Source organism: Anolis sagrei, chromosome 2 (genome assembly GCF_037176765.1).
Source record: "Anolis sagrei isolate rAnoSag1 chromosome 2, rAnoSag1.mat, whole genome shotgun sequence".
NCBI lineage: Eukaryota > Metazoa > Chordata > Lepidosauria > Squamata > Dactyloidae > Anolis > Anolis sagrei.
This window is the reverse complement of record NC_090022.1, coordinates 167,106,163-167,129,861: the sequence shown is the minus strand read 5'-3', so window position 1 is coordinate 167,129,861 and position 23,699 is coordinate 167,106,163. Positions and strand designations below refer to the sequence as shown.

Genomic DNA, 23,699 nt, shown 5'->3' with positions numbered 1-23,699 from the left:
CCCATAATTCATTGTTGACTGTTTGATATGTTACAGCTTTAAATTGCCATAGTCTTGCCTTCCGTTCATTTCCCGCTCCTATTATGTTATACTCGGGTCTTTCTACTCCGTTCCCTCTCTCTACCATAAACAATTAGCAGCAAGATTAACAAATGCCAGGGAATGGGTAGTGACATGGATGGTAGTTGTTAAACACTGTCAAAGGAGTTTCGCTAAGGCTCTTAAAGTGCAGATAAAAAATTGTGTCAGCATACACGATGGTATAAGTAATTAAAGTGCAGTAGCTTATCAATTGGCTCTAAAGTGCTAAATGAAGTGCGTCATGGAGGACTCAAATTCAGCGCTGGATGGTTGAGTCGGTTAAAGTGCTAGAGCTCAATAAGATTAATGGACCACAGAAGTAGTAATTTAAAGTGCTGGTAGAGTAAAGTGCTAGAGTCACACAGGATAATTGTGCACTGTACTTACTAACAGTGCAACGGTTAGTTCTTAATTTCTCCGTTCAGTCATTAAATATAGTTGTTATTATTACTGCAGTTAAAGCCCCCCCGCCTCTCGAGTTTTATATTGCTGTCTCGAAGGATGTATCAGGTGACAAAATAGACAACACAGTCCTTCTAGAGTTAACGCTGATGGGGTACCCCCCACAACCACCATAAAGGATGGTCAACACAATCAGCAAAGGTGGACAGCACAGTCAAATCAGCAAGGTGGACAGCAAAGGTGGGCAGCACAGTCAAAAGTGGTCACCACAGTCAGAGGAGGTCAACACAGATAAAAATGTTCAGCACAATCAAGAAGATGGTCAGCACAATCAATAATGGTCAGCACAATCAACAGAGATGGTCTGCAGAGTCAAAGGAGTTCAGCACAGACGGACTTAAGAAAGCATTGCTAACAACAAGGCAGCAGGAGACGACGGGGTCCCAGCTGAACTGTTTAAAATCTTAAAAGATGATGCTGTCAAGGTGATGCATGCCATTTGCCAGCAAATATGGAAAACACAAGAATGGCCATCAGACTGGAAAAAATCAACTTATATCCCCATACCAAAAAAGGGAAATGCGAAAGACTGCTCAAACTTCCGTACAGTGGCCCTTATTTCTCATGCCAGTAAGGTAATGCTCAAGATCCTGCAAGGAAGACTCCAGCAATACATGGAGCGAGAGTTGCCAGATGTTCAAGCTGGGTTTAGAAAAGGTAGAGGAACGAGAGACCAAATTGCCAATATCCGCTGGATAATGGAGAAAGGCAGGGAGTTTCAGAAAAACATCTACTTCTGCTTCATTGACTATTCTAAAGCCTTTGACTGTGTGGATCATAATAAATTGTGGCAAGTTCTTGGTGGGATGGGCATACCAAGCCACCTTGTCTCTCTCCTGAGGAATCTGTACAAGGACCAAGTAGCAACAGTCAGAACTGACCACGGAACAACAGACTGGTTCAAGATTGGGAAAGGCGTACGGCAAGACTGCATCCTCTCACCCAACCTTTTTAACTTGTATGCAGAACACATCATGCGATGTGCGGGGCTGGATGAATGCAAAGCTGGGGTGAAAATTGCTGGAAGAAACATTAACAACCTCAAATATGCAGATGACACCACTCTGATGGCCGAAAGCGAGGAGGAGCTGAGGAGCCTTCTAATCAAGGCGAAAGAAGAAAGCGCAAAAGCTGGGTTGCAGCTAAACATCAAAAAAACCAAGATTATGGCAACAAGAATGATTGACAACTGGAAAATAGAGGGAGAAACCGTGGAGGCCGTGACAGACTTTGTATTTCTAGGTGCGAAGATTACTGCAGATGCAGACTGTAGCCAGGAAATCAGAAGACGCTTACTTCTTGGGAGGAGAGCAATGTCCAATCTCGATAAAATAGTAAAGAGTAGAGACATCAGACTGGCAACAAAGATCCGCCTAGTCAAAGCCATGGTATTCCCTGTAGTAACCTACGGATGTGAGAGCTGGACCTTAGGGAAGGCTGAGCGAAGGAAGATCGATGCTTTCGAGCTGTGGTGTTGGAGGAAAGTTCTGAGAGTGTCTTGGACTGCGAGAAGATCCAACCAGTCCATCCTCCAGGAAATAAAGCCCGACTGCTCACTGGAGGGAAAGATACTAGAGACAAAGTTGAAGTACTTTGGCCACATCATGAGGAGACAGGAAAGCCTAGAGAAGTCAATTATGCTGGGGAAAGTGGAAGGCAAAAGGAAGAGGGGCCGACCAAGGGCAAGATGGATGGATGGCATCCTTGAAGTGACTGGACTGACCTTGAGGGAGCTGGGGGTGGTAACGGCCGACAGGGAGCTCTGGCGTGGGCTGGTCCATGAGGTCACGAAGAGTCGGAGACGACTGAACGAATGAACAACAACAATCATCCGCATACTGATAACACCCCACTCCATGTTCCAATGTTCTCTCTCCCAGTGGTTTCATATAAATGTTTTAAAATGTAGCTTTTAAAATGAGATCCAAAGCTGCTTACAATAATTTAAAAGGAGCAAAGTTAAGACATTGGGTTGAAAAGTTAATTAGAAATTACATAACTGATATTGTTAAAATATGATCACCATGTCTTGAGTTGCTATTCTGCAGAATTCTGGGATTTGGAGTTTAGTGAGGCATGGGACCTATCTGGCTGAGAATTTTAAAATCTCCTCCCTTAACTGCAAATCTCTGGATTCAACAGGAGGCAGCCATAGAATTCAAAGTTGGATAGTAACTCTTTAACAACATAGTGTGAAGATCTCTCTCTCTATATATAATTTAAAAACATAATAAATGTAGCACAAATAATTAAAACATTAAAACAGCACACCAGTTACACACACACAAAACAATTCCATATTTATAATATGAATATACTGGGAAAGTTAACTCCAGTAATGGAATTACAAGCATTCATATATGTAAGGTTACTTTGTTTCTCTGTGGCAGCAATCCCTATAGATTTCCTAAAAGAGATTGAAACGCCAAATCTAGGGACCCTAAAATATAACCTGATTTTACCTCTATAGTTAGTTCCCAGTCAACTTGTTTTCGCTGAAGAAGATAAAGTTATAATTATGGTCATTATCAGATTCGGGAACCAAGTCCTCTGTACTTTAGACAGAATTGATACCAATAAACAAGCAGATGGCATAGGTAAAAGGAAATAAACATGCAATAAATAATGTATGACCCCAATTAAGGTTAGAAGAGTACCTGTAATATTGAAATGCCACGTGGTGTCTTAATGTGATTACAATAGAAACTACATAGAAAGTATGATTTTAGAAATATGAAGAATGAATTACTTAATCTGACACATCAGAACGGCTGATCAGCATAAGGTCACAGGGAATATTGGAATATGACCTGAACATGCTGACTTCAGAGTTTCCAGCTGATTATCAAGATGATTAATATGTTTTTCTACATATTAATAATTGATTATTGTCAACAAATTATATGAGTAATTGTGTATACATATGTAATCTGTTCAAATTAAGGTGAGTGGAAACCATTTGATTCAGCTCCGTGTTGAAACAGTAAAACCTGAATTTGGAACTGCTGAAATCTGCTATTGTTCTTCCACATCATCTGCATTCCAATGGACAGGCTGCTGTCTGCTGCAACAGCTCTGTGCTTTCAAGTAAGTCCATGGCTGAGTGAGGATCTGAACTCTGGTTTCTCAGGCTGGATCTACACTGCCATTTGATCCAGTTTCTGAATCTTGATTATCTGCTTTGAACTAAATTATATGAGTCTATGCTCATATCATCCAGTTCGAAGCAGATAATCCAGATTCAGAAACTGGATTATTTGGCAGTGTAGATGGGGCCTCAGAGTCCTGGGACCTCATGAGATGGAGGTCCAGAAGTCAGGGACAGCGGGGGAAACTGTGGGGCAGCGTACAGCTTCATTCCTTTACCATGATTGGTTGTGGGCCATCCTCGACATTTCCCGGTTGTCCCACGGCTTCCATGTTGTTCTCAGCTTCTGCAATGAGGATATGGGCAGTTCTTTTTAGCATGCAGCCAGGACAGAGCTCAATGGAACCCCACTGGAAGTAGCCCTTGCATCATATGGTGGGTTCTAGTGGACTCCGTTCTGGTTACATCCCAGCAACATGTTAAGAGGGAGAAAAAAACCTGATGAGGTCCCTAGTCAATAGCCCCTGCTGTCCTCTCCTCAGTGAAAAAATATTTTTTAACAAAAGTTATGGCAATTGTTAAGTATTCGTAAAAAGTTTAAAAAAATAGAACAAATTGTCTGACATAGCAATTACTTCTATCATACAAAAGCACTGCAACTAGCTCAAATAAGGATGCTTGGGAAGATACTGAGAAACATCTGGGGTATATTTTTCTCTGGAATTTATCACACAAGGCTGGACCATCACTTTTGGGGATATCCCATATTGCGTGATGTACGTCCCGCTGCCAGTCCATGATACTCCTGCCCCTTAGTATTGATGGGCAAAACCTATCAATAGCTCACAATCGTGAAATGTTTCTGTTAACTATCTTGATGCAATGGGTCTGTTCTGCTTCTGAGCCAGCATGAGCTTTAGCAGTAAAGTGACATCAGAGGGGTGAGATTCTCCAACTTTCCCCCTCTGTCCTCCTCCCCAATATTCCAAAGTTGTCTGTTTCTGTTTATTTTACAGTTATAGCTGCCTCTTTTTTGTTTTTCAAAACTAAAATTGCTATATTTAATCACAATTAAAAGAATACAGAATAGCAGAAGTGAGGGGAGATAGGGTTAAGAGGTTACTCATAAAAATAAGCACAAGGCCACAAATTACTGATTTGGCTCAATTGAGCAAACGATGAGATGTGCAGTATTGAAGGTGCTCAATCTAGAATGTATTTGTTACCAATGATAGAGCTAGTGCAGTGGAAGACTGGATTTGTACAATGAAGTCCTTAGTCTATAAAAGTCACTGAAAATATGACACAGAAATCCATATAATTTGCAGTGTTGTGAGCTCCTATTCAAAATGAGAAAAGGAAAAATAAGGGAATCTGACCATGGGAAAAAATTACAGGATTTACAATATCAAAATTGAAGGTTAAATATTAATTATTCGGTCATTTTTATCACTGTAATATCCCAGAAACACTGATTTGACCCATTCTTTTTGGTGAAGTTCATGGTTATTGTCTGCAGCAAATATTTCCTCTGTGGTTCAGGTCAGAATCCAGTAAGGTTGATCAAGGACTGTAAGATTAATAAGCAGATTTTTCTTGTGATAAAAAGCACAAATCCGTTGGGTTTTCAAGCGCCAGCTACAGATTTTAGAATGTGAGATAAGGTAAACTGTGGGATACAACAGCAGATTGCTGGAGTTAATGTGGCATTAATCCAACACAAGTGGCTTGTTTACTTAATCTTTGACTCCATGTGCTACTTGACTTTTTATGAGGCTTCAGCTTAGGCCAGAGGATGGGAACTGAAAGCTACAGCTAAAGTAGAAAAAGATAAAAGCTAAAGCCCAATACGGCTTCGGTCCAGGCTACTTGAGACAAAAGGTCTGGCATTATAGACCAGGCAGACCACTTAGATCCAGTTAGGAGACCCTCCTCTCCAATCAGCTAAGAGATATCCTACGTCTAAAAATCTCTAGATTCTCCAGAACAGCTCTCAAATTATAGAATGAGCTACCAGAAGAAATTAGAGCAGTTCCTCTCTTGGTGTGCTTTGGGAAAGGAGTGAAGACCTTCCTGTTTAAAAAGCTTATAACTGATTTTATTGAGTCCTGCTAATATGGTTATATGGGAATTTTAGAGGTATTCTATTGAATCCAGTTTTGCCTTTTTGATAGATCTACCATTTTAAGGCTTTTCTACTTTTATGCATTATTTATATATGTTGATGTTATTTTTATGTCTTACTTACATGGTTGACGTGGTTTTAATGAGAAGGGGGGGGGGGGAAATGTCCAAAATGAATAAATAAATAAAACTGCAGTTATTATTTTTATATTAAGCCCTATTTAGATAGATGGCAACTTCCTGTATTCTTTCAGTATGGGCTATTTTATGGTTCTTCACCACAAACTTCTTTGTTCTTTGCCAATCAAGTGTTCAGAAAGCCAAGCAGTTCAAAATAGGCTTTAGAGATTCTCATTTTTTATGGCAAGAACAGCATCCTTGAGTGTGATAACCGAGGTTTAATTGAAGAGCCAGAAAGAAGCCATCTAAAATGCAGTTCCAATTTTTTTTATTGATTTATCACAATTATTACATACTATTGCATTTTATACATCAGCCTCTTTAACATGTTGTTTTGTTGTTTTGCTTTGACATTTCCTCCCCTTTTCTCTCCCCCCCCTTTTTTTCACCTCAGTGCTCCCCTCCACCCGTCTCAAGCCACATTTCTTACATTTCATCTGTCCAAAATTTCATTTCTTCTTGTGACGGTAATTTTCCTTCCTTATTTTTTAATCCATTTACCACAAATTTTCCCCATATAGCATCAAAATCACTTTGTTTCCATATACCTTTTTTAACCTTTAATATACATGTCAGTTTATCATTTAATGCTATTTTCCATGCTTCCTTATACCACTCCTCTATTTGTATATTCATTTCCTTTTTCCAATTCCTTGCTATGAGCAGTCTTGCTATAGTTAGTAAGTTTGTTATCGCTTCTTTATCCTCCTTTTTCAGTTGCTTATTGGTATATAATGATAATAAGGCTATACTAGGACTTTTGTCTATTTTCATATTCATTATAATTTCTATTTCTCTAAATACTTTCTCCCAAAAATTATTTACATATTTACATTGCCACCACATATGTATATATGTTCCTGGTTCTTTACACCCTCTCCAACAATTTGTTGAATTGTTTTTATTCATATATGCTATTCTTACCGGTGTTAAGTACCACTTCCATATTAACTTGTAATAATTTTCTTTAACTCGTATCGATAAATTTTTTAAATGTCTTTGTCCCCATAACTGTTGCCACTCTATTTCACTTATTTTTATCCCTAAATCCTCTTCCCAAATCTCCTTAAGGGTACTCTTTTTTATTTTCCCATCCTTCATTTCAATTAGTATCTTATAGATTTTGCTAATTATACCTCTCAAGTTTTCATGTTCTTCTACTGCCCTTCCCTTCTGTATTATTTGTTCGAATTGATTGAGTTGGCTTCCATTTCTATTATTTTTTTCCAGTTTATTAACCATTGTTCTAGTTGTATACAATGAAACCATGATAATTTTATTTCTTTAAACTCTTCCAACATCCTTTCCCTCTTCATTTCCACCTTCATCCAATCCCCTATTCTATCTAAATTTATTTCCCTTACCTTTTTATCCATTGCTTTTTTTTAAATTTTTTGGGAATTTCTTTTCCATCACTATTGGGGTTATAATTGATCCTTCCTTTATTAACCTCCCCTTGTATTTATTCCATACTTTCAGTATGTTGCTCAGCATTGGGTTTCTAATTTCCCTCAGTTCTTTTCTAGTAAGCTGTTTAAAAAATATATTCCAAGTTTCATCTTCCACTTTTCCTGATTCATTACTAAGCCAATCTATTCCCTCCTTTTTAACCATTCCTTCTATAACCAAATTTAATCTACTTGCTTCATAATATTTTTTTATATTGGGTAGTGCTAGTCCACCCTCCTTTTGCGATCTATACCATAACTGTTTGTTTAGCCTGTTTCTTTTACTTCCATTGCAGTACTTATTAATCATTTGTTGCCATCTAATTAGCTCTTCTTCTGTGATTTGAAGTGGTAACATTCTAAATATAAAATTTATTTTTGGAAGTATTTTCATTTTTACTAATGCTATTCTTCCAAACCAGGATAAATGTATACCTTCGTACTCTATTAACTTTTTCTGAACTTCTTTTCTTAAAGTTACTACATTTACTTCCTCTATCTCTTTTAAATCCTTAGTTATTATTACTCCCAAGTATTTTAATTTATTCTTAATTCTTATTCCCATTTTTCTCTGTTCTATAATTTTTTTTCTTCTTCTCTTGTATAATTGAGTAGCATCATTTCTGACTTGTTCCAATTAACTTGTAAACCCGTTGCTTTCCCAAATATCTCCAAATGTTCTTTTATTCTATCTATTTTCTCCACTATATTTTCTATAAATAACAATGTATCGTCAGCGAATAAGCTCACCTTCTGTTTCTCCTTTTTTCCTAATCCTTCTAAATTTTTATCGTTCCTTATATTATTAGCAAAAAGTTCTATCACCATAGCAAATAATATCGGGGACAAAGGGCACCCTTGTCTAGTTCCTCTAGTCACTTTTATTTCGTTTGTCACTCCATCATTTATAGTTATCACTGCTGAGTTCTTTGAATAAAATTGTTTTAGTACTCCTTTTATTTTATTTCCCATTCCAAATTTATTCAATATTTCCCTTAGTGTCTCCCATTCCACACAATCGAACGCTTTAAAAATATCTAATGATAGTATCCCTGCTTTTCCCTTCCCCTCTTTAGCCCAATGAATTTTATTTAGTGCTCTCCCTATCAAATTTGACATTTGTCTTCCTTTTATAAACCCACACTGATCTTCTTTTATGTACTTATACATACATTTATTCATTCTATTAGCTAATATCGCGGACAATATCTTTGCATCCTGGTTTATTAATGATATGGGCCTGTATGACCCTGGGTCTGTTAAGTCTTTGTCAGGTTTGGGTATTAATATTATTAATGATCTCCTCCATGAATCGGGTATTTTATCTCCCTTCATTATTCCATTATACAATTCCAATAATTTTGGGGTTAAAACTTCTCTAAAGCTTTTATAATATTCTGTCCCTAGACCATCCAGGCCTGGGGCTTTTCCTACTTTTAATTTATTAATGACTTCCTCTATTTCTTTTTTCTTAATAGGTTGATCCAATAACTCTTTATCTTTCTCCTCCAGCTTACTCTCCCAATTTTCTTCCACGTATTTCCTAATTGCCTCTATGGGACATGCTTTAGTTTGATATAGGTTTTTATAAAATTCCTCAAATACTTTCAATTTTTCTTTCATAGCTCTACATAATTTACCTATTTTATCTTTTATCGTGTTTATCATTCCTTCCATTTTCTTTTTCTGTGTTGATTTAGCTAGGATCTTTGAATTCCTATCACTAAACTCAAAATATTCCCTCCTTAAATAAATTAAATTTTCTTGTACTTCGTCTATTTCCGTTTTATCCAATTCCTCTTTTTTTGCTCTTAACCTAGCATAAATTTGTGTATCTCTCTTTATTACATATGCTTTTTCAATCTCTTCTATTTCTCTTTCTAGATTCCTTTTCCTTTCTTCTTGCCTTCTTTTTAAGTTAATTGTCTCTTTTATACATAACCCTCTGGTCACTGCTTTCATAGTATCCCATAGGACTCCTTTTGTCACCCCCTTTTCGTTGAAGCCCCATATTTCTTGACATTCTGCTTGCACTTTATCTACTATCTCTTTATGATTTAGTATTCTTGTGTTTAACCTCCACCTTTTCATTTTATCATAATCACATTTCAACACAATCTCAATTGAAACTAAAGCGTGATCCGAAATCTTAATCATACCTATATCAGCATTTAGCACTTTACTTGTCATATTTTTGGAGACAAAAATATAATCAATTCTTGTATACACCTTATGTACCGATGAATAATATGTATATCTACTTTTATTCCCTTTTACCAATCTCCACACATCCTTTAATTGCCATTTATTCATTACTCTGCTTAATTCCGTTGTTTCAATATTTCTAGCTTTTGATGCTATCGTATTTTTATCCTTCTTTAAATCCATACAGCAATTACAATCTCCTCCAAATATTACATTTTGTTGATGGTAATTCTCTATTTGCTCTAGCACTTTTTCATAAAATTCTTGCTGTTTCACATTTGGTGCGTATACATTTACTAATACATATTTTTCCTCCCCTATTTCCCCATATATTATTATATATCTTCCCTCTTCATCTTTCAATACCTTGTTTATGACAAAATTACATTTCTTTGCTATTATTATTGCTACTCCTCTTGACTTTGATGACCCAAAAGATGTTTCATAGTTCCTTATCCAGCTCGACTTTAGCTCACTTGAGCCCCGTTTGTTTTGATGTGTTTCCTGTAGGAAGATGGCGTCCGCCGCGTCCTTCTTCAGTAGAGATTCGATCCGCCTTCTCTTAATTACCGTCCCCAATCCCCTCGTGTTAAGCGTTGAAATTCTTAATTTATGGGACATCATTTCCCTTTCCCTTTAAAAGCTTTTTTGTGGCTTGAAACAACGTGAACCCTTGACCCTTTCCCTCCCCTACCCTTAGTCCCCATTCCCCCCTCCCCCCCAATCCCTCCACTTCCCTCTTTCCCCCCTTCCTCCCCTTCCAATCTTCGGGACTTCTCGTCCCAATCATGGCCCCCGGCCTTCCCAATTGGGGAGGGGGGGGGGTGAAGTCATCCTGTGGCCCAGAGTCTCCCTCCCCCCGAGTGCTCATTTTAGATAAAAAATAAAAAAGAACGTAGTTGCAGTGTTTAATTTCTTCTTACATCTCGATTCCTCCAACGGCACCAATTAATTCCTCCAGTTCTCCTCCATCCGGGTCCTTTTCCTCCTCCTCCTTCCGATCTCTTTCTTGTCTTCTTACTATTCCAAGCTCCTCCAGTAATTGATAACCTTGTTCCAGTGAATCTATTCTGTATCTCTTGCCTTTCCATTGGAACTTAAGAAAGATAGGGTATCCCCAAGTATACAAAATTCCAGCCTTCATTAACTGAATCGTGATAGGCTTCATTGAGTATCTCCAATTCTTGGTTTCTGGGCAGTAGTCGTTAAATATCTCCAATTTTGAATCACCCATCTTTAGGTGATCAGGATTCTTCTTAAGTATTTTCATCAGGTCTTCCTTCTTTGCAAAATTATGGAATCGAATTATTATATTTCTGGGTGTTATTTTATTTCTTCCAGCCGGGAGGCGATGAACTCTCTCTATATCCAATTCTGACCAGTTCAATACCGGCGTAATCTTTTGCAGCCACTTCAGGATTTCAGCTTTCAGGTCTTCTTTTTTATTCCCTTCTGGATAATTTTTAATTATTGCATTATTCCTTCTTTGATTGTCTTGCATATAAACAAACTTTCTTTCCATATCTGAAAGTCTATTTTCATTTTGTTGTGTTTGCCGTTTAAGTACAAGTTGTTCCTGTTTGTTTTTTTCAATTTCTGTTCCAATTTAAAAGTACTTATACATCATGTTTTCCCTCAATATGAAACATGGATTGCTTTGGGGTAGGTTGTGTTTCTCCTTTAACATGACTGCATCAGCCCCAGTTTTACAAAAGACAGCTGCTTGTTGAACATCTGGTATGCCATTTGCACATACTTGGCTCTGAGTGATTTAATTGGGAGCCTTATGTAAGAATGGTCTAACCCAGTCTGTGTAGCAGGCATTCTAGAAATCATCAAGATGTCCACTGACTGGCTGAACTTTTCTGAACTGACATCTGTTCTCTAGATCTCTCTGGAAAATTTTCAAAAGCTTTGCATGTCTTGTGGTCTGGCTCTGTAAGATGCTATAACTGTCTATTCACATGGAAAAACAGCCATCACCCAACAGCCAACTTCAGTTGGGACAGCCACATGGCGTGCAGGCTCAAAAATAATTAGCCCAGGATGCTTGCTAATTTTTCTATGTCAAGTATAATTTTCACAGATGTGACATAGGTCCATCTCTTTGGCCAATCACACCATCCAATTTTGAACTATCCCAATTTCCTAAATGAAAAAAAAAAACACCAATGAGTAAAGCAGGTATCAAAAAATGCCAATGCTATAAATGACTCATAATATTAAGACCCTGGTGAGGATTCTTTACTACAGTCTTGAGCAAAGGATAAATGGTACTGTAAGTTCACAGCAGCTGCTACCAGAAAAGACACAGGACGCCAATCCGTAATCAATCAGGAAACTTTTACTACTGGATACACATACACAATGAAAGCCAGGATTGGCATACAGACGCAAGTCAACCCTTATATACCCTCCCCCACATTCGAATCCCCTCTTCCCGCCGACTGAGGATCCCGCTCAATATTCCCCGCCAAACCACCAACTGCCCTTCAACACATACATCACCATCATGTCCCTTCTTTGTCTAGCGGACCTTGGTATTTGTTTAACAGGCTTCAATGGAACGTTGGGTGTACCTTCCCCAAAACCTTTGGCAGTTTCAATGTATATGTCACATCATTTATCTTGTCAGAAATCCTGAAAGGACCAATGTATTTAGGAGACAATTTCCGAGAGGGGGTATTTAGCTTGAGGTTTTTGGTGCTCAGCCACACTAATTCCCCTTCTTCCAATCTATCTCCCTCCCTCCTTTTCCGGTCCGCAAACAATTTATACCTTCGTTGGGCTTCTCGGAGTGATTTCGCCACTTCCTCCCAATTCGCTTTCACCTTGTCTGGCCACCCTTCCTTTCCCCACAGCTCTTCCCCCCAACTCGGCAGCTTTGGTAAAGGGGTTACTTCCATGCCGTATACTATCTCAAAGGGGGATTTTCCTGTGGACGCGTGACAGGCTCCATTGTATGCGATTTCTGCAAACGGAAGTAAGTCGGCCCAATCGGTCTGGCACTGGTTTGTGTATGTCCTTAGGAACAGTCCCAAAGTCTGTTGTGTGCGCTCAACCCCCCCATTGGTCATGGGATGGAACGCTGAACTCAGGGTCCTTTCCACTCCCATCAACTGCATGAACCCTTCCCAGAATCGGGCCGTAAATTGCACCCCTCGATCACTGATCACCTGGTCCGGGCAGCCATGCAACCGGTAGATATGTTTGATAAACAGCTCAGCCAATTTTTCTGCAGATGGCAATTTAGGCAGCGCTATGAAATGTGCCTGTTTTGAGAATAAATCCATCACTGTCCATATGTAGTGTTGAACTCGGCTAATTGGGAGTTCGCCCACAAAGTCCATAGCAATTACCCTCCAAGGTTTTGATGGCTCTGCCACCTTTTGCAATAACCCCGTTGGCTTTTGTGTGGTTGCCTTACTTTGTGCACACGCATTACATCGGGATACATACAGTTTGGTGTCACCCCTCATCCCGGGCCACCAACACTGACGTGCCAACATTTTCAGGGTTTTTGTTACTCCCCAGTGTCCTGCTCCCTTGTTGCCATGGCATCTAACCATCATTTTTTCCCTTAGGTTGCCTGAGATGTATAACTTCCTGTTTACAAATCCCAATCCGTCTTTCCATTCCACCTTTTCCTTATTTTTTTCCAGCCACTCATCCTCCTTGCATGCTTGCCTTAGCTCCTTCTCCCATCCCCCGTCCTTGTTCTTAACCCCCACCAGCCTTTGACTGCGCTCCGTTTGTGCTCGGGTTTGCACTGCCATGCCCCACTGCCGTTCTGAGAATATGCTCCCCTTTGGGCCTTGCCCCCTCCCTCCATTCTCCGGCATTCTTGACAACGTGTCTGCGACCACATTTTGTTTTCCCTTATGAAACCGCAGCTTAAAATCAAATCTGCTGAAATACTGCCCCCACCTTATTTGCTTTGCTGACAATTGCCTAGGTGAAGTGAGGTATTGTAAGTTTTCATGGTTGGTCCACACCTCAAAGGGTATGCCGCTTCCCTCTAATAAGTGCCTCCATGTTTCTAGAGCCCTTAAGACTGACAGAGCCTCCTTTTCCCACACTGGCCAGTTCCGTTCAGTTTCGCTGAACTTTTTTGAGATGAATCCACAGGGTTTCAACCTCCCTTCTGGATCCCTTTGCATCAGGGCTGCCCCGTAAGCCCAATCTGATGCGTCACAATGGATCACGAACGGCTTGGTCAAATCGGGGTGGATTAAGACTGGTTCCTCAGTGAATCTGCGTTTCAGTTCTTCAAAAGCCCTTTGGCACTCTGTTGACCAATTTAACTTTGCTCCCGGGGATCGTACCTTCACCGTTTCCCCCTTTCCCTTCGTCTTCAGCAGTTCAGTTAAGGGCAGAGTCACCTGAGCAAAGTCCTCTATGAAATCCCGATAGAAATTTGCAAACCCGAGGAACGATTGTAACTGTTTGCGCGTTTGGGGAGGGCTCCACCCCCTGACATCCTCCACCTTTGCCGGATCCATTGCTATCCCTCCCTTGGAGATTCGGTATCCCAGGAAATCTATCTGCTTTCTATTGAACTCACATTTTGGCAGCTTTGCAAACAATTTTGCCTCTCTCAATTTCTGGAGCACCTCCCTCACCAATTTAATATGAGATCGTCTATCCCGGGTAAACACAATTACATCGTCCACAAAGCAAAACACCCCGCGATACAGTAGTGGGTGTAACACCTAATTAATCATTTGCATAAATGCTGATCCAGAGCCTTTAAGTCCAAAAGGACAGACGGAATATTCAAAATGGCCGAGCGCACAGGTGAACGCCGTTTTCCACCTGTCCTCGGGCCTTATGCGCAGCTTATGATAAGCCTCGATCAAGTCAATTTTCGTGAACACCCTTGCTTCTGACAGTCTCGATAGCAAGTCCTTAGTTAGTGGCATGGGGTAGTTGTTGGTGGTTCTCACTGCGTTCAGCCCCCTATAGTCCACACACAGCCTCAACGAGCCGTCCTTTTTGTGCCTAAACAGCACTGGGGCCCCCAAGGGTGATTCGGATGGCCTTATAAACCCTCGGGCCAAGTTTTTGTCAATATATTTCCTCAGTTCCTCCATCTCCTTGACCGACATGGGGTATAATCTACTCCTGGGCAACTTAGCGTCCTCATTGAGTTCAATCTTTACCTCAACCCTCCTAGGAGGGGGAAGCTGATTTGCTTCCTTTTCGTCAAATACATCCTCAAAGTCTCTGTACTCAGGGGGAATTTCCTGCACTCCGCCTGCCGTGCCTTCTTCCCCCTTGCAACACTCCCCCCTTCTTCGCTCTGGAAGGCTATGCTGCCTTCCCTCCAATTGATCTGTGGGTTAGCTTCCTTTGACCATGGCATCCCCAGTATTACATTGTAAGTAGCCATAGGGGATACTACGAAGGTTATGCCGCCTTCCCAGCTCCCCACTTTACATCTCACTTTTCCCACTTCAAATCGCGCCGGGGCTCCAGCCGCCACTGAGCCATCCAGCTGCGAGAATGCTATGGGGCTTTGCAAGGGGTTTTTCTCACATTTCAGTTCGTTCGCTAATTCTGGGGTCATAATGTTTCTTGAGCAGCCGCAATCCATGAGGGCTTTGTAGCTGGCCCACTTTCCCTCCCCTTCTAGCCTGATCGGGAACACCAGCATTCCTGGGCTGTGACTCACCAGATCTCCCACTGGGGCCCTAGAAGGGGGGCTCTCCTCCGCTCTCTTCCCTGCGGCCGGTTTGAACTTTGGGAAATGGGAATCTCCCCCTTTCCTTTGTCGACATTCGGCGGCCCTATGGCCAAGGCGACCGCATACAAAACAGCCGCCCCTCTGCTCCTTGGATCCTCCGGTTGGGGCTTTCCCGATCGTGCCTCTCTCCGTCCTCCGACTCTCCTCCTTTGCTCTCGCCTGCTGCGGCGCCGCTCCTTGGTGTCGCTTAACCTGGGCCAACGTCGTCTCGACACGGCCAGCCAGCTCGATCCATCCACCTATCTCCTCCGGATCGTCGCGATGAAGTGCCCAGGTTAAGATCTCCTTCCGCAGGCCCTCTTTGAATATCTGTACCTTAGTGGTATTGGACCACTCCGGCACCTTTTCCGCTCTCAATCGGAACTCCTCGACGTATTCGGATACAGAGCGATGGCCTTGTGTTATCGTTTGCAGCCTTTCCCTCGCCCGCACCCTCTCGAGCGGATCCCTGGAGCGTGCCTCCATCGCAGCCAGGAACCGCCTCGTAGATCCCAAACATGGATCGCGCCTGGCGTGGAGCTGGACGTACCACTCCGCTGCTCCCCCTCTCAGCGCTGCGCCCACTGCTCGCACCCTGCTCGCCTCCGATCCGAAGGTAAGGGCGTTATCCTCTAGATATCCTCTCACCATGGTCAGGAAGTACGCGAGGCTCCCGGCTTCTCCTCCGAATTCGATCCTCAGCTCCTCCCTTCTGGGTTGGTAGAGAAGGGGCTGCCTCTCCCGGCTCTCCGCTCGCGGTGGCCCTCCCTGGAGCCCTCGCTGCTCCGGGGTCAATTCCTGACGCCCTGTGCCACGCCCGGCTCCGGCCGGGGGCACCAGGAACGTCTGCCGGGACGCCAGTCCCCGGGGTTGTCCCTCCTCCTCATCGCTCTCTGCAGCGGTCCTCCAACTCGTCTGCGTTTTAGGACGTGCCCCAGGTCCCCGGTCACTCCTCTCCTCCGCGCTCCACATCGACTCCCCTCGGGGTTGTGGTTCCTCTAACAAGGGGGCCAGCCGCTCCATCACCTTCGACATCATCGCGAGGGTGGTCTCCATGGATGCCAACTTTTCCCCCAAGTAATCCAACCTCTGCGGGGAGGGAAAGTCTAGCCCGCTGCTTTCTCTCTTCGCTGCCCCTGCCCCCTTCACTCGCCTCTGTGTGACTCCGTTGGGCTGGGCGTACGCAGTCGATGAAGCCAAGGCATTCACTCTCTCCAGCTCCTCTTCCGCATTCTCAAAAGGGGAGCCTGGTTCTCCCCCCTCCGTTGGATCTTCCTCTCGTTGCATAGGGGTACCTCACCACAGCCGTGGGATGGCACCGAAGAATCCTGGCTTAATGTAAGTTCACAGCAGCCGCTCCCAGAAAAGACACAGGACGCCAATCCGTAATCAATCAGGAAACTTTTACTACTGGATACACATACACAATGAAAGCCAGGATTGGCATACAGACGCAAGTCAACCCTTATATACCCTCCCCCACATTCGAATCCCCTCTTCCCGCCAACTGAGGATCCCGCTCAATATTCCCCGCCAAACCACCAACTGCCCTTCCCAAGGCCACCAGCTGCAAATCCTTATCGGTTCTCCATGTCAGGAATCTGGTTTTTTGCGCCACCATCCAAGGCCAGGAAACCGAGTCCTGACAGGTACTGTACTTGTGCCACTTGCAGCAGGAAGGGAGGCTACAAATAAAGCAATACTGATGAGTGATTTCAGCTTAATTGTGAAAAGACTGTTTTGTTAGGTGGGACTTTGTTATGAATCATAGAATCATAGAGTTGGAAGAGACTTCATGGGCCATCCAGTCCAACCTCCTGCCAAGAAACTGGAAAATCACATTCAAAGCACCCCCAACAGATGGCCATCCAGCCTCCAAAGAAGGAGCCTCCACCACACTCCGGGGCAGAGAGTTCCACTGCTAAACAGCTCTCACAGTCAGGAAGTTCTTCCTCATGTTCAGATGGAATCTCCTTTCTTGTAGTTTGAAGCCATTGTTCCACATCCTGGTCTCCAGGGCAATAGAAAACAATCTTGGTCTCTCCTCCCTATGACTTCCTCTCACGTATTTATACATGGCTACCACTTCTCCTCTCAGCCTTCTCTTCTAAACATGCCCAGCTATTTAAGCCACTCCTCATAGGGCTTGTTCTCTAGACCCTTGATCATTTCAGTCTTCCTCCTCTGGACACATTCTAGCTTGTCAATACTCTCTCTTCAATTGTGGTGCCCAGAATTGGTCACGATATTCCAGGTGTGGTCTAACCAAGGCAGAATAGAGAGGTAGTATAACTTGCCTGGATCTAGACACTATACTCCTATTGATGCAGGCCAAAATCCCATTGGCTTTTTCTGCTGGCGCATCACACTGTTGGCTCATGTTCAACCTGTTGTCCACGAGGACCCCAAGATCTGTTTCATATGTACTGCTCTCAAGCCATGTGCCCCCCGTTCTATATCTTTGCATTTCATTTTTTTTCTGCCTAAGTGGAGTATCTTGCATTTGTCACTGATGAACTTCATTTTGTTAGTTTTGGCCCATCTCTCTAATCTGCTAAAATTGTTTTGACTTCTGCTCCTGTCCTCCTGGCTATCCCTCCCAATTTGGTGTCATCTGCAAACTTGATGATCATGCCTTCTAAGCCTTCCTCTAAGTCATTTATAAAGATGTTGAACAGGACCGGGCCCAGGATAGAACCCTGCTTGTGGCACTCCGCTCGTCACTTCTTTCCAGGATGAAGAGAAAGCATTGATGGGTTCGCCCGTTTAACCAATTACAGATCCATCTAGCTGTAGTTTTACCTAGCCCACATTGGACTAGTTTGTTAGCCAAAAGGTCATGGGGAACCTTGTCAAAGGCCTTACTGAAATCTACATCCCCGCATCTATCCAGCATTCCCCGCATCTATCCAGCTCGTAACTCTATCGAAAAAAGAGATCACTTGTTTTTGATAAATATGTGGGGCACATCCAACCCCAAATTGGGAAACAAGTCATCCAGGAATACCTGGCTGCTCTAAACAAGTTCAAGTCCCCACATATTTATCAAAAACAAGTGATCTCTCTTTTCGACCTTGCTGAGGTTGAAGATGACTTTCTTTTTTGTGAGAAGACCAAAGCAAAGAAGGCATTAAGTAGTTCTGTCTTTTCCCTATCCCCTGTCAGCATTGCCCCATCTTCTCCTCGAAGAAGCCCTATTGCCTCTTTGTTCTTCCTTTTTCTATTGACATAAAAAAAGAACCCCCTTTTTATTGTTTTTAATGTCCCTGGCAAGCCTGTTCTTGTTTTGTGCTTTAGCCTTGGGGACCTTTGTATTTTTGTATCTGTATCCACGGAATGCTGCTCAGTATTTCCTTCATTTTTTGGAAGTCAGCTCGTCCAAAGTGCGTGTTTGATTTGTCTTAGTTTCAGCCTTCCTTTGTACCTCAAACTGCAGGAGCACATGGTTCCCTAAGGATCTGACCACTGCATCGATCAGGTCCTCCGATTTTGTTAGAATGAGATCGAGAATAGCCAACCCCCTGTTGCATCTTCTACCTTCTGGACCATGAAATTGTCTGCAAGGCAAGCAAGGAATCTGTTGGACTTTGTACTCTTGGCCGAGTTTTTTTCCAGCAAATATTGGGATAGTTGAAATCACCCATGACTACTATATCTCTTCTTTGTGCCTGTTTGGTCAGCTGTTGGCAGGACTTCATCAAGTTCTTCATCAAGCACCGGAAAGCCAATCAAACAGACCGATTGGTCGAACTTCGAGGAATACGAAACAAAGAAATACGAATCATAAAGGGTTTCGAGCAATATGAGAGACACAGTAATTCAGCTTGCAGAAAGTTATAGGTGCCAGTCAAGCCCAGAGTTGACAGTGCACTCCGGCCAAAACACACGGAGTTTCTCTGGATGGAAGCTAAATGGAAGTCACTGCTCACCATCCCGTTAAACCAGGAAGGATGGTGGGCCTCTGTTTGTTTGTTTGTAGTGTGTGTCCCCCCTTTCCTTCCTTTCCTTTCCCTATCCCTCATAGACCCCCCCCCCCCCCGCCTCAGACATCTGATCTCGAGGCTCCCCATCCCCCTTTTACCGAATGTGGACTTTGCACAGCTGTACAAACGTAATATCTATCTGTTATAGATGTTCTTCCCCTACCCCCCGTCGATCCCCTTCCCGCCTCAGACATCTAACCCTGAGGCTTCCCACCCCCCCTCCCAGAATGTGGAATTTTCATATTTGTATAAGATGTGTTTCATTTTCTATAGATGTTTTTACAACTTTTCTAAAACCAATAAAGATTATTTAAAAAAAATCAAGTTATTCATCCTGGCTTGGAGGTCTGTAGTAGAGGCCTACAATGAGATCTTTTTGAATCCAAGTTCCCTTGATTCTTATCCAGATGCTCTCAAGCTGGTTTCCTGGATTCCTATCTTGCATCACTTCTGCAGCGTAACTGTTTTTGACATATAAGGCTACTCCGCCTCCTCTCCCCTTTGTTCTGTTATAGCCTTCAATGTCTATATTCCAGCAACAGGAGTCATCCCACCAGGGATGCAGGGATGCAGGTGTGGGTTAGTGAGGGTGTAAGTTATATAAGTTATACAGGAAGCAACCACTCACTCCCAGAGAGTTTAAAAGTTTACTGATTATCTGAACATGCGTTGAGCCAAACAAGGACACTTTAAGTGCCTGCAGTCTTTGGAACTCCCTGCTGCAGGCGCAAAGGAAAGAAATAATAATTTTGTCCTGGGGGTTTTATGCAACATTTGCAGACTGCAATCCGATGCTGTTACAATTAAAAGGGGGAATTTGGGAAAGGAATCCCTAGAGACTAAACAATTATACACTGAAAGACCAAAAAATTAAGGAAAAGATCAGGTTAGGAATTACATTAAGGAGGACATAGTGGAAAAGACAGTTTGGGACACAGGAAAAGCGGTGTTAAAAGATTTATTAATTCAACAACATGCTATTTGGTGTAAAAAAAGAAACAATATGCAATTAGAGATACTCACTAAAATTAGAGAGAAAGAAAAATAATTAGAGAAGTCCAAGGGGGGTAGGAAAAAAGCACAACAAGAGTTAGCCAAGGTTCAGCAGCAATATTAATTATTCTTAGAAAATGAATTAGAAAAGAAAATTATGTATAATAGGCATAATTTTTTTGAAAATGCAAAATAAACCTGGCAGTCTCTTGGCATGGCATAGGAAGAGACCACTAATAGATAAGGTACAAAGGAGAGATAATTACAAACATAAGAAGAATTCAATTTTTTTTGAAGACTATTATAGAAACCTCTCTCTCTCTCTCTCTCTCTCTCTCTCTCTCTCTCTCTCTATATATATATATATATAATAGACCAATACCTAGTTGATATGAAGGTCACCAAGCTTACACAAGATATGAAATTAGACCTGGAAAGACAAATGTCATGTGAAGAATTGAATACAGCCATAGATAAAGCTAAATTAAATAAAGTCCAACATGTTTTGCTACTTCCAAAAGGCCAGATTGAGGCACAAACTGGGTCTGAAGGCAACAAACAGAGTTTTATTCAATCTAGCGAGATTGAATCACAAACACTCATAAAGAACTAACATAAGGCTTACAGTGAAGTACAGAACATTTTATCCACTTTGACAGCCATTTAAAAAACCTGCGCCCTCTCCTGATTGGCTGAAAAGTCAGACTGGTTTCGAACCTGTTGACTGGAGAATCCTCCTGATGTCATGGTGGGAAAAAGTAACTGCTGTGGTTGGTAGACTTTTGACTTCTGCCCCTGTGAGGGGTGTGAGTCCAGGAATTTGTCAATGAAAAAGGTAAATAGCTCCGTGATTGACTTAAATGCCCAGTCCAAGTAAATACAAAGGAAGGAGCTCAGAGAACACAATGGATTTTTTTTTACAAAAATAAACAGTTCAATGGAAAGCATACAAAGGTAATCGGTGTGCTTATGTCTAACAGCTGATATCTCCAGACCTCATTGGGAAGCCGAAAAGACTATCTTACATGATGGCATGATCTTTACATGTTGATACTGTCTTCTTCGGATACTCTTAACCTCACAAATTTATTTCCTGGCCAGAAGATAAATCTGGTTGTTTTCACCTAATCAAGTCTGTTTGTTTTCTCTTCCTGCACCTTCTCTGATCTTGCGTCTTCACAAATCCACTACAAATTGACTTAACAATTTTATATTTAACAGCACTTTTCACAAATTTACCAGAAACAGATGTCAGGCTAAGTTACTTGACTGGATCAATTTTTTAAAATTGTTTTTACTTTGGCTGCTTGCCATTCCTTTGATATTATGAATAATTTTGGGGGCACGATACATGTTTTCACTGCTTCCACTAATTTCATTTTTTTCCTAAAACTTCCTCAAAGGCTTCCAACAAAGGCCAGGGAAGGCCCATTGCAGCGGTAGGCACCCTCCCGCCGGCCGTGTTAAAGCTCCCATGTTCCATTTCTTTGGCTTTTGCAGCCTCTTGTTGCAGCTTAGATGTTAGATGGTGGCTCTTTTGGGGCTGCAACTTTTTATCCAGTCTTTTAACATTTTCTTTAACCAGTTTCTCACTCTCAGCACATTGGGCATAGATATGAGGCTCATGCACATCTATTCCACAAGCAATGCAGGTAGTAGTATAAGGTCTGGAGACATGTTTTTTCATAAGGGTATCCGTGTCACTTTTTAGCTCATTCAGCTTATCTTTTATTCCAGATAGCTGTTCAAATATCGAAATTACAGTTTGTGCTGTGATCAGGCATTGTTTTGGTATCTTCCATATCTCTTGCTGCTATAATGAATAGACATTACTGCATTTAACTTGGAACTTCCAGTTTCTTGTGTGGGGAAGGCTGAAGCAAAAAGGCTGAAACAAAGGGAGGAGAACCCTTTTTGTCAACATCTCAGTTTAAAAGTACATGTTGCAGAGCAAAAGCCAGTCACTTCAAATAATCAAGTTCTCTGTGTGAATGGAAAACTACAGAGGAAGATGCATAGGATTTATACTGTGCAGGTACAGCTGTACCAGGAGTTCCAATTTTGTTTGCTTTGCACTGAATGTTTGTTGTAGTTTAAGGGACTCTGCAGATAGGTGGCTTCTTTTGGCTGCAATCATAGGGCAAGCCATCTATCAATTATAGTTAGGTTCCCTGGTCCCGCCCCTATTGTTTTTGGGTTTTTGGAGGGAATAGGAGCCTTTTTGGGTGCAGTCCACACAGAGCAGCTTTCCATGCAGGACATAATATCAAGAGCTCCTGTAGAAAGCTTTGTCTTCTACAGCTTGGCCGGGGAGATATACAGCCTACAGCCTGACCGGGGTTATACAGCCTTACAGCTCCTTCGCTGAGGGACTTCAGTCAGCCATCACTGAAATCTGAGCTCCTTTTTCCCTGGAAGTCTGCTTGGTAAGGGTCGCTCGCGGAAGCCAGACGCAGTTGGTACCGGGTGCAGGGGCTCCACGCCAACAGAGGCAAAGACATACTGCCCAGATTAGAAGTTAAGGATTTCCCCATTAGTTACAGTTAAGAAGATAGTGCCTGTTCCCCGTGGACAAGATTGAGAGTGAGCCAATAGACTGTTAAGAAAGCCTTAAAGTACCTGATTGTTTTCATTAATAAAGAACTTTGTTGAACCTTTAAACAATTTAGAGACTCTGTTTTAAGGAAATCCAAAGGCCTTTAATCTGAGGCAGCCCCAGCGTCCCGTTGGGCACACAGAATTTATGTCCTGTCTACAGTTTTATGCACAGGCCCAGCGTGTGACAGCACAGTAGAAGACGAAGCTGGTGGCCTCTGCCCCAGTAGAAGACGAAGCAGGTGGCTTCTGCCCCAGTAGAAGACGGAAGCTGGTGGCTTCTGCCACCCGGGAGTAGAGAATAGGACCTTTAGAGCTACAGAACAATGTTTAAAGGAGCCTGTACAAGCCATTTCAAGTCTTTTTTACTGTTGTGGTTCAACAACAACAGCATGATGGGGATGAGAGTGAGAGTGCAGCTGATCTCTCACTCTTTCAGTTTTCTCAGTCACAGCCTGTATCTGTAGAGCCTGTATCTATAGAGAGGCCGGAGTTCTCACAGGAAAGGAATGCAGATGATAAAACAGACGCTGGGAACCAGGGTCGAGGTGCCCAGGTGTTAAGACGGAGCCCACGGATTGCGGCCAAGTGTTGAGATCATCAGTTGGGTGGGAAAGCTGCTTGTTTTGATGTTTAGTGAATATATGCTCTGCTCTGGAGATTTCTAGTTGTCAGTTCCAACGTTGCTTTCTGGTTAGCTCCGGCTCCGGGCCTTGGGGAAGGCTGCTTCATGCTATTTCATGGACTTTACACTGAACCTGTGCTTCAAGTCTCCTGCTTTTGCAATATGGAGTATATTGGATTATAACCTGTAC

At 42.3% G+C, this 23,699-nt stretch overlaps 1 long non-coding RNA gene across 1 annotated transcript in view; it reads left to right on the top strand.

Annotated features, from left to right (window-relative positions):
* The window catches only part of LOC137096419 (uncharacterized), a 47,534-nt gene that overhangs the window by 9,588 nt on the left and 14,247 nt on the right, over positions 1-23,699 (top strand). Inside the window, exon 3 of the long non-coding RNA XR_010909458.1 lies at positions 3,488-3,630. This is a non-coding gene — a long non-coding RNA (uncharacterized lncRNA). The remainder of the gene's footprint in view (positions 1-3,487; positions 3,631-23,699) is intronic.